The 13,604-nt window shown below is 46.5% G+C and overlaps 1 protein-coding gene across 1 annotated transcript in view; it reads right to left on the bottom strand.

Moving 5' to 3' along the window:
• The window catches only part of AMOT (angiomotin), a 49,277-nt gene extending 38,136 nt beyond the window's left edge, over nt 1-11,141 (bottom strand). Inside the window, exon 1 of the mRNA XM_063170339.1 lies at nt 10,538-11,141. The gene's annotated coding sequence lies outside the window, so the exon portion shown is untranslated. The remainder of the gene's footprint in view (nt 1-10,537) is intronic.
• Between the last annotated feature and the right edge of the window lie 2,463 nt (nt 11,142-13,604).

The following is a 13,604-nucleotide window of genomic DNA, read 5'->3' as shown; positions in this document are numbered from 1 at the left end:
AGGGCATTGTGTAAAAACCCAGTAGCTGAGGCTTCTGTCTTAAACATCATGTAATTATGCACAGGAAGCTTGCCAGTCCCTCGTGAGGAAGGAAGATTAATGAAGAATTTAAAATGATAATACTGCCAGGCTGTAGGGAACCAAAGCAGCACATTTCTGTACAGCATGCAAATATTTTCCAGCATTATAAAAATAAACAAGCTTAGACAAGTGAGCGACTCACCACTGTTTGATGAGTGGCTCTAATGCTATAGCTCAATTAACCTGCATGGAGCAATAATAACCTCACAAGCAAAGAGAAGCATCTTTCTTTAGCTTGTGAAACCAAGAGGAATGCAAGAGTCCCTGTGAGGACAGCCTGTGCATACTTGCCCAGAATTACTGCTTAGCCAAGGAGCTAATTAGCTTACACATCAGGTGGGATGGGAACAGGTTCACCACCTCATCAGGGCTGCACTACAGTTAAGCACTTTCAGTTTTACTCCTAAATTCTGTGTCACTCACACCCGAAGCAATCCAGTGTCAGACTTCAAACTCCAGCAGCAAATTCTGCAGAGCAATTCTGTGGTTTCTTAAAGGATGTGCTTGTGACACTGCTCATCCTGGCTGGCAGCAGGGGATGAGGGGATGGGATGCTACCAGGCAGATGAAGTTTTTGGCTGGTTTTTAGGTGCTGAGCTTTCTTCAGTCAGACCTGCACTCTGTAATAGAGGAGGGGACAGGAAACAGTGTGGAAAGGACCAGCTGTGAGGTCCCTGGGCAATACTCCCATGCTGAGTCACCCCTGGGTAATGGAAACACTCTGCTGCTCCATGGCCCACGCAAAGCCCAGCAGGCTGATGCCTGATCCTGCAGAATTCACTCAACCTGTGTCGTTGAACCGTGGCTGTTCTGCACCAAGGCTCACTCTGGAGTGGCTGGAAGCATCAGGGACTCAGAGGCAAGCTCCCAAATTATTTAATGAACAGTGGAGGTTATCACTGAATGCTCTTTGCTTCCTTCCAGTCCTACCCAACGAGGAGGAGGAGAAGGGAGAGAATACACACCAGGCTAGTCCTGGAGAATAAAGATTCCCAACGTCTGGCGCCAACACCCAGACCTGCAAGGCAGCACCCAACAAGTCCCAGCATTGTGAGATCATTTTAGCACCTGCTCCTAACCAGGAGGCATTCCAGACTCCATCCATAAACACCTCCCCAGCTCCCATCCAACCCTCCTGGCCCTGCCTGCCTCCATCTGCTGCCCCTGGCTCAGGTGATCCCGCAGGGTGGCACCCAGCAGGTGCATGGAGTGCTGCCAGCATTACTCATCTTCATTCCAGAAGGGCAGAGTCACCGGGCAAACAAGAAAAACTTCCTTCTTTTAACGAAAAAACAAGAACAATGTCACCCGGAGGGGGGCAAATAAGATGCATACCCATTGTATTAGATCATCGTGCAGCAGCAAGGAAAGGCCAGGAGAACAACCAAACACTGGTCCTGGTTTTAACAACTCTCCCTGCCAAACTGAGTCCACCTGAGCCAGGATTAGGCTGTCCCTAATCCTGCCCCTCAAACATGTCACTGGCACAGGGAAGCCAGGCAGGCTGAACAAAAGGCAGCAAGTTGCTTGGCCTGGCTGGAGATAAATAAGTCAAGACATCAACATGGGAAGATCCCCTCTAAATTACATCTCAAAGGAAAAAACTGACAAGACCTTACTTGACCTTTGAATTACTGCTCCCCTCACTAAAAAGTATCAATTTCTTCACAGGGAAGTTCCTATAATCTTCACCAACATAATTCAGGCTTTATATTACAAAGGAAAAAAAAGAATAAACACTTACAAAGCCCAGTATAAATAGGAATGTGTAGTGGCTTTTAAGCACTTTGAAAAGAATGCTTTGGGATTTCAAGCTCCTCCCTAAAATTTTAAGTGACAGGAGCAGGACAATTTATTCTCAAAATACCAGTCTAATAGGAAAACCAGCTGTTTTTATGGAGATTATTTCTACATGAAGACATCACACCACCCAATTACTTACACTGTTATGCAGCACTACCTAACACTGCACACACATGTGCACAGTCACAACCCTGTAGGGGCAGGTTCTGCCATTTCTGCATCATTAATGAAACACAAATTCCACTGCTACCAACTCCAGAAAGGCCAAGATCTCACCTTTTAGATGTCTTCTTGCTAAAACCTTCAAGCTCACTCAGCTGCAGCCACGCCAGGTCTCATTTCAGAGAAATTCCTCCCAGCACAGAGCAAGCAAGATTCCTCTGCCTCAAACTTCAGCGATTCCCAGTTATTATCCCTGCAGAACTGGGGAACTGCTGCAGTTTGAACTCAAGATCAAGCTTTGTTTTGTGTTTTGAGAACGCTCCACTTCTGGCTGCTGCTGGCACTCCGGCAGCGCCCTGCTTCTGTCGTCAGCAGCCCCTGTCCCACAACCATCCCAAATATGCCTCAGCACCAGTTTCATTGCATTGTGTGGTTTCTCCATTCCTCCCCTGATTTAGTCCAGGCCTCTCCTCGGGGCTCTCAGATAATGAAAACCATGTGAGAGTAAAATGTAATCTTCAAACACGCAAACCGGTTTCATGTGCATTATCAGAAGGGAGCAAAATGTTGACAGTGCATCATTTGTCCCTACAGATAGGATCAGACTCTTTTAATTGCTGCTGAGATGAAAAAAAAAAAAAGAAAAAAAAAAGATTGGAATCACCATCTAGGTTAAAAATAAAGTCAAAATTCGAAGCTAAAAGCTTAAGCAGTCCTGAAAACAATGGAAATATGATCCTCAAAGAGATACATCCATTTTGTGCCACCTTAAGGTAGTTTTTCCTCATATGTCAATTGTGGCATCCTGAAAATTTATATCATAAGCTGACACAAATAAAAAATGTAGGTGGAGGAGGATGCAGAGAAGAAAACAACCACTATGGAATTTTCTGGCTTTTTCTAGCAATACCACAATTTCAACTATTTTAAGCCCCATATGGAGGAGCTCTTCTTATTTCAGAATGCTGTTTCACAGAATTTAAAGGGACTAGCCACAGAATCCAGAAAGCAGGCAGGAATGTCCCCTCCTTTGGTCTCAGGTCTGCTTTTTGTTTCCTTTAGAAAAAGAAACAGCTAAAATACAGATAAATTGCCAATTATCAGAGGTGCTGTGGCCCAAGGAAGGGCACAAACCCAAACCCAGTGCAGTACTGGGACAGCCCAACAGTGAGAAATCTCAGGGGGTGCCATGGGTTAAAAACATGAATTAAAACTAAAACTAAAATCCTACAGAAGATCCAGCCCACTTTATTTTTAGACAGCAAGGATGTTATAAAAGTGGTTTTGGTGTTGTTCTTTTATCATAACCACCTGGGCTTTTCATGTGCACCTTGTAAAAAACCTTTAATTACCTATAAGATGATTAATTGAGCCTCACCACCACACTGGGAGGAAGATATTACTCCATTCATTTTAGCACAGTGGTGACTGGCTAAGCCTTGGCCTATACTGATGTTTTTTGTTGCCACAACTATGTCACTCAGGGAATTGATTTCTTTCAATGTGAGTATTCCAGCAACCACTCTAAAACAGATGCAGTTACTGTAGGAAATAATTGGGTTTAGGTGTATTGCTTAGAAAACCTCGTGCAAACCACACCAGCACAACTTCTGCCTTGCTAACAGAAACTTCATCACTGCTGGGAAGATTTTCTGTAGTAACAGCAAGCACAGATCCTGCCTAAATGGATCAGGGATGTTGGCACCCCAGGACTTGTGCAAGCAGAAGGCACAGGAACCCTCTGAGAGTTTTCTACTGGAGAAGAAGATACTGGAGCTGGAGAAGATACTTCTGCAAAGGATCCTCAGCAGCTGCAGGAAAATAGTTAAAGATTCAGAGCCTAAATGAGCTTCAGTGAGTGCACAGAAAGCAGAGGCAGCACACAGCTCCTGGAGCACAAATCCAAGGTGATTTACCCTCCTTGCTCCCCTGCGAGCTCAGTCAATGCCAGCAGGGCCTGTGCAGGAAATGCCCTCAGCTCTCCCCTGCCTGAGGAATGCAGCGCCAGGGCCTCTCCAGGCAGGAGCAGCTGCTGTCCTGGGCTCCCAAGGGAACACATCCTGCAGTGTGCCTCCCCCAGCACCTCCCTGGGCCCTGACCTCCATCCCAGCCTTTTGGAGTGCTCATGGAAGCTCCCCTCAAACCCCCTGAGCAGCAGGGGATGGGGCCAGCAGTGTCCCACACACAGTTCCTATTGCCAGCCCTGCTCCCCAGATCAGAAATCCACTGGGCTTTCAGCACATGCTAAATCCACTCTTCCCCCCAGCAGTGCTAAGCGTTTTTTATAACTTTTTCTCTTCTAAAGAAGATCCAAATGTTCCACACCCAATCCCAGCTCGACAAGAGCAAAAGCTGCTCTTTCTCATGGAACTTTGGAGTGCTCTTTTGTGCCTGCTCTCCACAGATCCCTCATCTTACCCAAAGGAAGGGTGGAACAGGCTATGTAATGGCTCTTGGTCTCTTCAGCCTTCATCATTTACAGTAAAAAGTGTTCCAAATTTGTTTTTACCCAACACAAATATCAGCACTCAGCTGTGCTGACTCCAGAAAATTCCAGATTATCAGCTCCTTGTGCACCTCCACAGGCTATCCCAGGATCCCAGACTGGTTTGGGTTGGAAGGAACATTAAAACCCATCTCATTCCACCCCCCCAGCACAGGCAGGGATGCCATCTCACACTGGTTTTAAATTCTGGCTCTCCAAAAAATACCGAGGAGGTTTCAGCTTTGTTTCTTTTCAAAAAGACAATGGGAAAACAAGGAAAATATATTTTCCCAAGCCCCACAACAAGACAGGCTAGCCCCACTATGAAGCAATCAAATTTGTTTCAGCTGAACACAGAACCACCCAAATTAGAACAGCAGGAAAAGTCCACCAAACCCTGATGGGAACAAAGTCACTGAAATGTGGAATTACTTTCCTTGAGGGTTCCAGTAAAAAATCCTAATATATTAAGTAATTCTTTCAAAAAACAAGTTCTGTAGAGACACAAAACATTTTAAGAAAATATTACCACGACACAACTCTTAGACAAGGTCTCACAAATGCTAATTAATTCATCAAACAAAATCCTAAACTGGCTTAATTCATAAACATTCATATAAGAGAACTCTTCAACAACATCTTGGTCTACAATTGGACACTGTAAGTGCTTTGCTAATACAAATAAGCCTTTAAAAACCAATTTTATTGGATCAGAGAACTTTTTTGTCATTTACACAAAGTCCGGTTCTGTACTGTGACCAATACTGATGAGCCTTAGCCCAACAGTGGTTACCAAGGAAAATGACCAAAGACCTCTCCAAACTCCCCAGGAATTTCAAATATTTAGTATTAAAAAAAAAAAAAAAAAAAAAAAAAAAGTTATTTTAAGCTGAGACACAACCAAACTAGACAAGAGTCACTCTCAGAGAGGACAAGAAAGTAAAAAAGCAGCGAGGCTGAATGGCAGCATTTATCTGTGAAGCCCTTCTGCAGGAGCAGGAATGCAGAGTGCCTGCCAGGAGCAGAGGAGACACTCAGCCCTTGGGAACAGGAGGGAGCCCTCACTTGTCCAGGGCCAGCCAAGCCCTGTGGGAGCTGCCCAGGACAAGGATGACACATCCAAGAGCCAGGGACCCACAGCTCCATCCCAGGGAGACTCCAACACACGTTCCTCATGCACCCAGGCTGAGCTCCTCACACAAACCTCTCCACTCTGCTAAGGCAGCATCTTAAAGCTTTCAGGGGTTTGTTTCCACAGGCCTTTAAATTCTGTTCTCAGTTTTTAGGTTTTTTTTAATTCATATTTCATTCTCTATTCCTATTCACTTCTCAAGCACCAAGCTCCTGCTGACATCAAATGCCTGGTTTGCCCTGAATGGCCATTTATACACAGGTATGTTTTAAATCTATTCTTACTTTAAAAATTACATCCAAGCGTCCATATAAACACAAATTCCATCAACCACAAAAAATTCCTTTCACTTACAGGCATAGTAAGCAAGTAAGAAAAGATTATATTGCATGTGTAAAAAATTATTGCTCCTAGGAACAACTTCACACTATTTTTCCCCAAAGCTGTTGGATCTTTTTCCTGTCCTGAAGACATTTCAAGGCTGCTCTGGAGAGCCAGGTAATATGCAAGATTTGGATATTTGCTGACTTTGGAGTTCTCCATACAGCCCATTCCTTTCACATGGACACATTTCCAGTATCAGATCTGTCCAAAGCATGGACCAAATGCTTTTGGAAAGGCTGAAGGTATGGCCATGGAGGCTGCAGCATGAAGCACTTCCTGTGGCCAGCACTGCATTCCAGAGCTGCTTGGGAATATACTCTGTCCTGTATAAAAGGGTTGAACAACTCCTGCAGCCAAACTGGACTCACAGGGCAGGTAGGTGCCTGCTCTTTCATAAAAGACAATGATTTAAGTCTACAACATGATGCTGCTGCCACATATGGGGCACGTGCAGAGAAAAAATCAGGTACCAAGGTATGTGGAAGCCTAACCTAGAAAGTACCTACTCATCAGAAAGTAAAAAAAGCAAAGAATTCCTGAGAGGAATGAGCTTAGAGAAATGGGTTGTGGCCCAGATTCAACACAATGGACTAAATCACTTTGACAAATCCTCCAGTGCTTCCTGCAAGTGTAAAAGCCCAGCAACAGGCAGTTTGGAACACTTCTATGAGGAACCAAGTCCTCTCTTGTATTCCAGTGGACAGAAGAGGAGAAAGAGAGCCTGGACCTTATTGCCAATCCCCAAGAATGGCTGTTCTCACACTTTTATAAACACTTGGTCTCCATGGAAGGGGGATACCTAGCAGCAAACATTGGCAACTAAGGACATTCCACTCCCACTATATCCTCCACAATAGCAAGGAGTGGGAAAAATCCATAAGGCTGCTTTGATTAGGAACCCTTTGAGAGGACTTCTTCCAAAGTGAGTGTCTGAAAATACCTTGAAATGTGGGAATGTGCAACAACAGCCAGATAGAGGAAAACAGACATCTTACTTTATTCTGAAAGCATTTACACTTCAGCCCAAAGTGGGAACATCCATTAATCCAAGAATCTTTTGCCAAGAACAAGGTCATCATTTTCTTTTTAATTCACAACATATTCTGCACCAAACAGAGAATCTCATCATTTACAGGTGTTTGGAGCCAGGTTTGAGTTTAATGCATACTCTGGACTTGTAAGAACTTTATTATACTGGGTTTTGTCTTCCCTGCAGGTCAGAGGTCTGCAGCTCTTTAAAAGCCACCAGTAAGAATGAAACAAAAAGTGCACAAGGAGTTCTGCCCCACAAGGGGGGTATAAACAGACAAATTCTTTCACTGCCAGAAGTATTTAAACATTAACACACTCCTGGACTGCTGATAATTCTAAAACTGAAGACCTATTCCTGTGTATACATTACTACAACAATCTAAACCAAGCTCAGATTTTACTCCACATTAAGAAAATTAAGCTTTAATGAGCTCAGATTCTCCTTGAGCTGCTTGCTCATTGCAGTGACAGTGAGCCCCAGCCATGGAGCAAGGCATCATTGTGCTGAGCCCTAGGAAGAATTAAATGGTGCAAGTTGTTCTACCAAAATAACCACCAAAAAAAAAATATAAATCACATTACACTCAACTGGAAACAAAAGGAAGGGCTAGAAGTGGGAGAAGCATGGGGGTTGCAAATTTTTAATTTCACTGTCATGGTTAGGAAAACGTGGCAGCAAAGCAATGCAACCTTATTTCTAAATAAACAAAAAGATTGGTCAGTCTGCTGATGCAAGACAGACTAAAGAGAACAAGAGAACTATTAAATTATCTCCACTTCTGGGATTCTGGCTATTCTTTTGCAAAGTGAATGGCTTATGCTAATCAGGATGCATCTGAAATGCATCATTCAAGCCTTCTTGTGCAAATACAGTTCTTATTTATCCCAAAAGATCCCCACCAGCTGGCAATGTTTGCATACAATGTTAAACCCAACCTCAAGAGCCCATGCATTATGAGTCATTTTACACTTAAAAACATTAGTTCCCTTCAGAGTTCTCCAAGACCGTGTATCCCACGGGAAGAACTTTAGTGGAATTCAGCAATAATACACTACGTTACCATCCAACTTCCTCCAGCACAAAGAAGTTACAAGTTTTCTGTTGTTCCGTGGGTTTGGTTTTTTTTCCCTCCTAACAGTGCTTTTCCTCCAGAACATCTTTGGGGAAGGAACAAAAGGATTTGCACCAATCCCTTCTACATGAATCAAATATTTATGCTATACCCTCTTGAAGCACTTTCATCTAGTAACCTATGGAATGTGATCTCCTGACCTCAACACTCAGGCACGTCTAAATCAGCTGCCCTTTGAGCTGTATTAGAGGCCACAGAGAATTTTTATACATTTGTATCAGGCATATGAAAACCCTGTGGCCCAGCTGTGGCATTCCCTGCCACAAAGCATTAGTGCAAAGTGTGCTCTGGGAAAGGGGAATGCTTTGCTTGTCCCACGTTCACGGCACAATCTGATGTCGTGTGTCACCAGAGCAGGCAGGGTGATGAACCACGCTATCAGCACATGAACCAGCCAGCACAATTTAAATTCAAGTGTCATGGCAAGCTCCAGGATCACATCCCACATGGCCACTCTGCCCAGCTCCCTTCTGCCTCCAGCCCCCTCCCCAGGGCAGCCAGCACTGCCTGCAAAACACCTCCAGAATCCAAAAGGCAAAGCACTTGTGGGATGAGCACCCCATTCCCTCCTTCTGGAAATCCCACCCTTTCCCCAAGAAAAATAAATCATTCTTGTCTTTCTGCCTCGTAGGAATCTTTGAAGGATGGGGTTATGTTGCAAATAAGTGTCCTGTAAGTAAAAGAGAGGGAGACCAGGTGTCCCAGATGAACCTGCAACTCCAACTACAGCACAAATTTTTCCAGGCTGAGCTCGTGACCCTGCTCCCTCGAGGAGCAGTCACTGAGGTAACCCTGGTGAAAGTCTGACCCAGAGATTTAACAGGGTCATGGGCCTGATGGTAGGGCTCATGTTTTCACAGCAGCCCTGAAAACCCAACGTGATGCTGCTCATGCTCACACGGGAGCAGCATGAGGGCACAGGGAAAGCTCCAGAACACAGCTCCAGTGTTCCCTGTTCCCACCCTGACCTGGTAGAAAAGGCTCAGTGCCCTGAAACAGTCAAGCAGAAAAACGTGAGACAGCAGCCAAAAGCAAGCCCCTGTCCTCTGTCCCAAGACGGATCCTGGTCAGTCCCCTCAAGGTGCCCCAGTGGCTGCTGCACCTCAGCAGAGACCGAGGCACCCCCAGGTCTGAGGGCCCAGCAGCTCACAGCACCCTGCCTTGCTGCCCCACCTATCCCACCTTCTCTTCCCACACAAATCCCTCCAGGGAAGAGGAAGGGAAAAAACAAACCTTAAAAAAGAAAGAGGAACAGGGAGCAGGACAGACCAACATGTAGCATTTCCTGTGTCATCCACAGGAAAAACCCACGCAGCGGGGAAGAGCTCAATGTCAAGGCTGGTTCCACCACGTGAACAGGCAGTTCCTCCTGCTGGGGGATGCTGTGTGATCCCACAGGGAACAATACAATCTTCCCTGACACAAGGAGTCCCACTAGCAGCCATACAAAATTCCAGAGGTCCTTCCCTTGCAGAAATGCCTGCTAGTAAAGAAGGAGGAATGCGGATACAGAGCTGGGGGAGAAGGAAAATGAGACATTCACTGTGGTATTATCAGTTGTAAACCAGGACACACTCAGCACTTGGCCCCTACAGAAAGGAGTATTCTGCAAAATATGTTTCCCTGCACAGAGACTGGGCCTCCATCCAGTTATTATGTGCACATGTCCCTGCTGCATTTTCAGTCTTACTTCGGGAAGAAAAAATCTCAAAACAAAGAAAACATCCCCTCATATTCACTGTGCACAGTGCCAAGCATGCTCCTGACCATGTTCAATAATCTGTTAAGGCGTGCTAATTATGGGTGCAACAATTTTGCACCTTGTGACACAGCAGTAAAGCACTTAATGTAAAACAAATTCCAGTGTGAAACAAGAAATCAGCCGATCGTGGCAGCCCCGTTTGCACGTGTGATACAGAAATGCACAGAGATGCTCCTCTGTGCAGCACGACCAGCAAAGACAATTTCAACACGTGGATTACAAGCACAATGACTGCAATTATTTTCTCAAAAGAAAAGAGCACCACAAGAAACGGCTGCTTTCAAACACAGCCTGACACAAACCCACTTCAGCGACTTCCACCGAGTTTTACTCAATCCAATTACACACAAGTACATCACTATTCGTTTTGGCAATTTACTAGCACTGGTGAAATAGGTGGATGAGCGCATTTTGTTCTTTTTTTCTTTTGCAAGACGAAAAGCAAACTTTACAGGAGAGAGAAGTGATGGACAAAAGCTGACAGAGAAGAGAGCCAGTCTAAATCCCAGGTTAAGGCTGGAGAAAGAATGCAGAGTCCCTTGCAGCATGAGCACATCTCTTACCTAGTGATCTGCTGAAGACAAAAGGGTTTTCTTCTTTTCAGAAACTGGACACTTGTAGCTCGTTGGGTCAGTCACACAAAGCTTCCCTGCTGCCAAAGGTATTCTTTTTCCCCTCGGGTTTTTGTTGTTGTTGTTTGGTTTTTTACCCCAGAGAGTAAAGGGCAGAACAGTGGATTCAGCAGGGGCAAAGGGTGGAATTCGAGATTTAACGGGCTGGAGAACTGCAGAGCTCTCTCCAAAAGATGCTGTATTTCAAGGCGCTTTCATTTGCAAATCCTTCTTCATCCTCAGTGTCAATAAAACTGGAGGAGGGGGAGTAAACTTTTTTTAACCGCAGAAATAAACCGGACTCCACAGTACGGGGAATGTGATACAAACTGGATTTGTGGCTCGACTTTTTATTAAAAATAAATATACTTTCAGAACAAGCAATCGAGCTGGAAGGGGGGTTAAAAAAAAAATCCCAGAGTCAGCCAGGACCTGCCCGCGGTCGCTGGGAGGAGGATAGCGGTACCTCGAGAGCGGCAGAATAAACACAAAGAGGGGAAAGTCCGCGTCCGGCGGTGGCAGCTGGGCTGTCAGTGGCAGCGCCGCCCGGGGCAGTGGCAGCGCCCGCGGCCCCGGCAGCGAAGGGCGGCCCGCGGCATCGCGCCCGGCCGGGCTGCGCTGGGCTCGCTGCTCCTCGGTTACCTGTGCGCGGCGGCGGAGCGGAGCGGAGCGGGGCCGGGCTGGCGGCACGGAGCGGGCAGAGCGGGCGGCACGGCTCCCTCCTCCGCCTCCTTCCGCTGCTGAGGGCGCGGGCGGCCCGCGGGAGCGCTGGGCCGGGGCGGGCAGGAAGCGCCGCCGCCCCCGGGCCCGCCCCGCCCGCCCGCGGCACCGCCCCCGCTCCGCCCGCCGCCGCCGCCGCTGCCGCTATTGTGTGCGGACACACGGACACACGGAGCGGCCCGAGCCCACCGCGGGGAGCAGCGCTGCGGATCTGGCCCCGCATACGCACCCCAACCGCCCCATCCTGTGCCCGGAGCGGCGTCCAAACGCTCCTGGAGCTCTCTGGGGAGCCTCGGCAGTGCCACAGCACCCCCCAGGGCAAGAGAACCTTTCCCGAATTCCCAGCCTGAGCCTCCCTGACACAGCTCCAGCCGCTCCCTGCGCTCCTGTCCGTGCTCACAGAGAGAGAGAGCTGCCCCTCCAGTGCCCCTGGGAGGATGCTGAAGACACAACGAGGTTGAACACACCAAGGGACCTCAGCACTCCTCATAAGAGTTTCCATCTAGACTTCTCCCCATCCTCGTGGCCTCCTTTGTACACTCTCCTAAAAGCTTCATATCTTTTTTATATTGTGACGCCCAAAGTGGCTCAAAACATTGGAGGTGAGAACATCTCGGTGCAGAGCACAGCACAGCAGGACAATCCCTCCCTGGCCTGGCTGGTGATGCTGTGCCCAGTGCCCCCCAGGACAGCCCTGATCCCTCTGCCACACCTGGGCAGCTGTGGAAGCACCCACAGGAGTCAGCCCCACCAAACCAACCTGCCCAGCCCCTGGACTGAAATGGGTTTATAGCACTGTACACCAGCCCAGGACTCACCCCCCCTTTTTGCTGGCCAAATGCTGAAAATAAATGAAAGCAAGGCAAGAACTGATCATGATTAACTGCATATAGGCAGGGTATTAAAGGAGATCCCTGTATATAATGTTCTACTTAAAACCAAAATGTACATCATGTGATCTTCCAAAGCTTAGGCTATCCTGAAAAGAAATATCCACAGACCTCTACTACTCTGCCACAGCTGGAAATAATGGTCAGTGTGAAAATATGCGACTGAAGACACTTCAGTTCTTCCCACATACAACTCTGATTTTGCTGTGTTTCAGCATTTTATCACATGATAAAAGGTGGTGGCCACATTCAGAGGTAGCTTTTGCTGAAGGCTTTAGTGCCTGGAATCAGAGTGTGGAATTTCAACTCCTAAAACAGTTTATCTTTAAGCATTCCACAACCTTTACAGCAAAGCATGGACTCACCACCTTTTTGTGCATGTGACCCCATTCAAAAGCCTGTAAAAGGGTCCCAAAATGCTCCTAAAAAGGAATACTTAAGGCAGTCTTGTTTTGGAAGACCTAATAGAGGATTAGTAATGGCAGTAACACAGTCAGCTCTGCAGAGGAACCAGTCTTTGCACCAGAGAGGCAAAGCTCTTGTTCTGAAATGGGCTAAGCAACACCAACTTCTGCTCACCCCATCCCTGTAATCAGGGCAAAGCCCCAGTCTAAACAAGGCCCAGAGATAACAAACTGGTCCTTCAGTAGGGACTTATTTGTGTACAAACAATCTACCCTGCCTTTCTCACAATCCACCTCCTCCTCCTTTTGCATAGGGAGCACTGGAATCCTCCCCCAGCGAGGCCATTCCTGTCCTGAACTCCAGAGGAGGACAATCTCCCAGTGACAGCTTCCACTTGGCTCCTGCTCATTACCTTGTAATTTCAAAAAAAAAGCGAAACAGAAAACTGAATGCAGCTGTCACAGTGTGTCCACAGCTGATTTAATGATAAAGGCCTGATCATGCAAATATGAAGTCCACTAAGCAGCACCAATTTGGTAAGGTTTGAGGCTAAGATGCCACCAGTTTCCAAAAAAAACCGTGAAAGTGCAAAAACTGCATTGTGAAATTTGGCCTTCATGTGAGGAGAGATGGCATGATTCAGCCATTTACCTTTTAATCACTCTGAGCAAATAAATCCCTTCCAACATTCCTAAATGTTAACATTGAAAAGAAAGACTTGGCCAAAAATTCAGGAAGTCGAATTACAGAAATCCCAAATGCAGCATCTACAAACATCTATTTTTTTTTCCCCCCTCATAACCAACATTCATTCACTGGAATGTTTTAATGGAAGAAATGCAGAAACACATGTAAACAGCTCATTAACATCCCATAACCTTACAGTTTGAAACGCCAAAGGAAAAAAAAACAGGCAGTGGAGAAGCAGCTACTGAAGGCAACATTTGCTGGATGCTGTGGGGCAGCGTCGTAAGGGAAATTAGCACAGCTCGAGCGAGGGAAAG

This window comes from Melospiza melodia, chromosome 16 (assembly GCF_035770615.1).
Source record: "Melospiza melodia melodia isolate bMelMel2 chromosome 16, bMelMel2.pri, whole genome shotgun sequence".
In the NCBI taxonomy this organism is placed as follows: Eukaryota; Metazoa; Chordata; class Aves; order Passeriformes; family Passerellidae; genus Melospiza; species Melospiza melodia.
The sequence above is the reverse complement of the archived record's forward strand: the minus strand, read 5'-3'. Positions and strand labels throughout refer to the sequence as shown.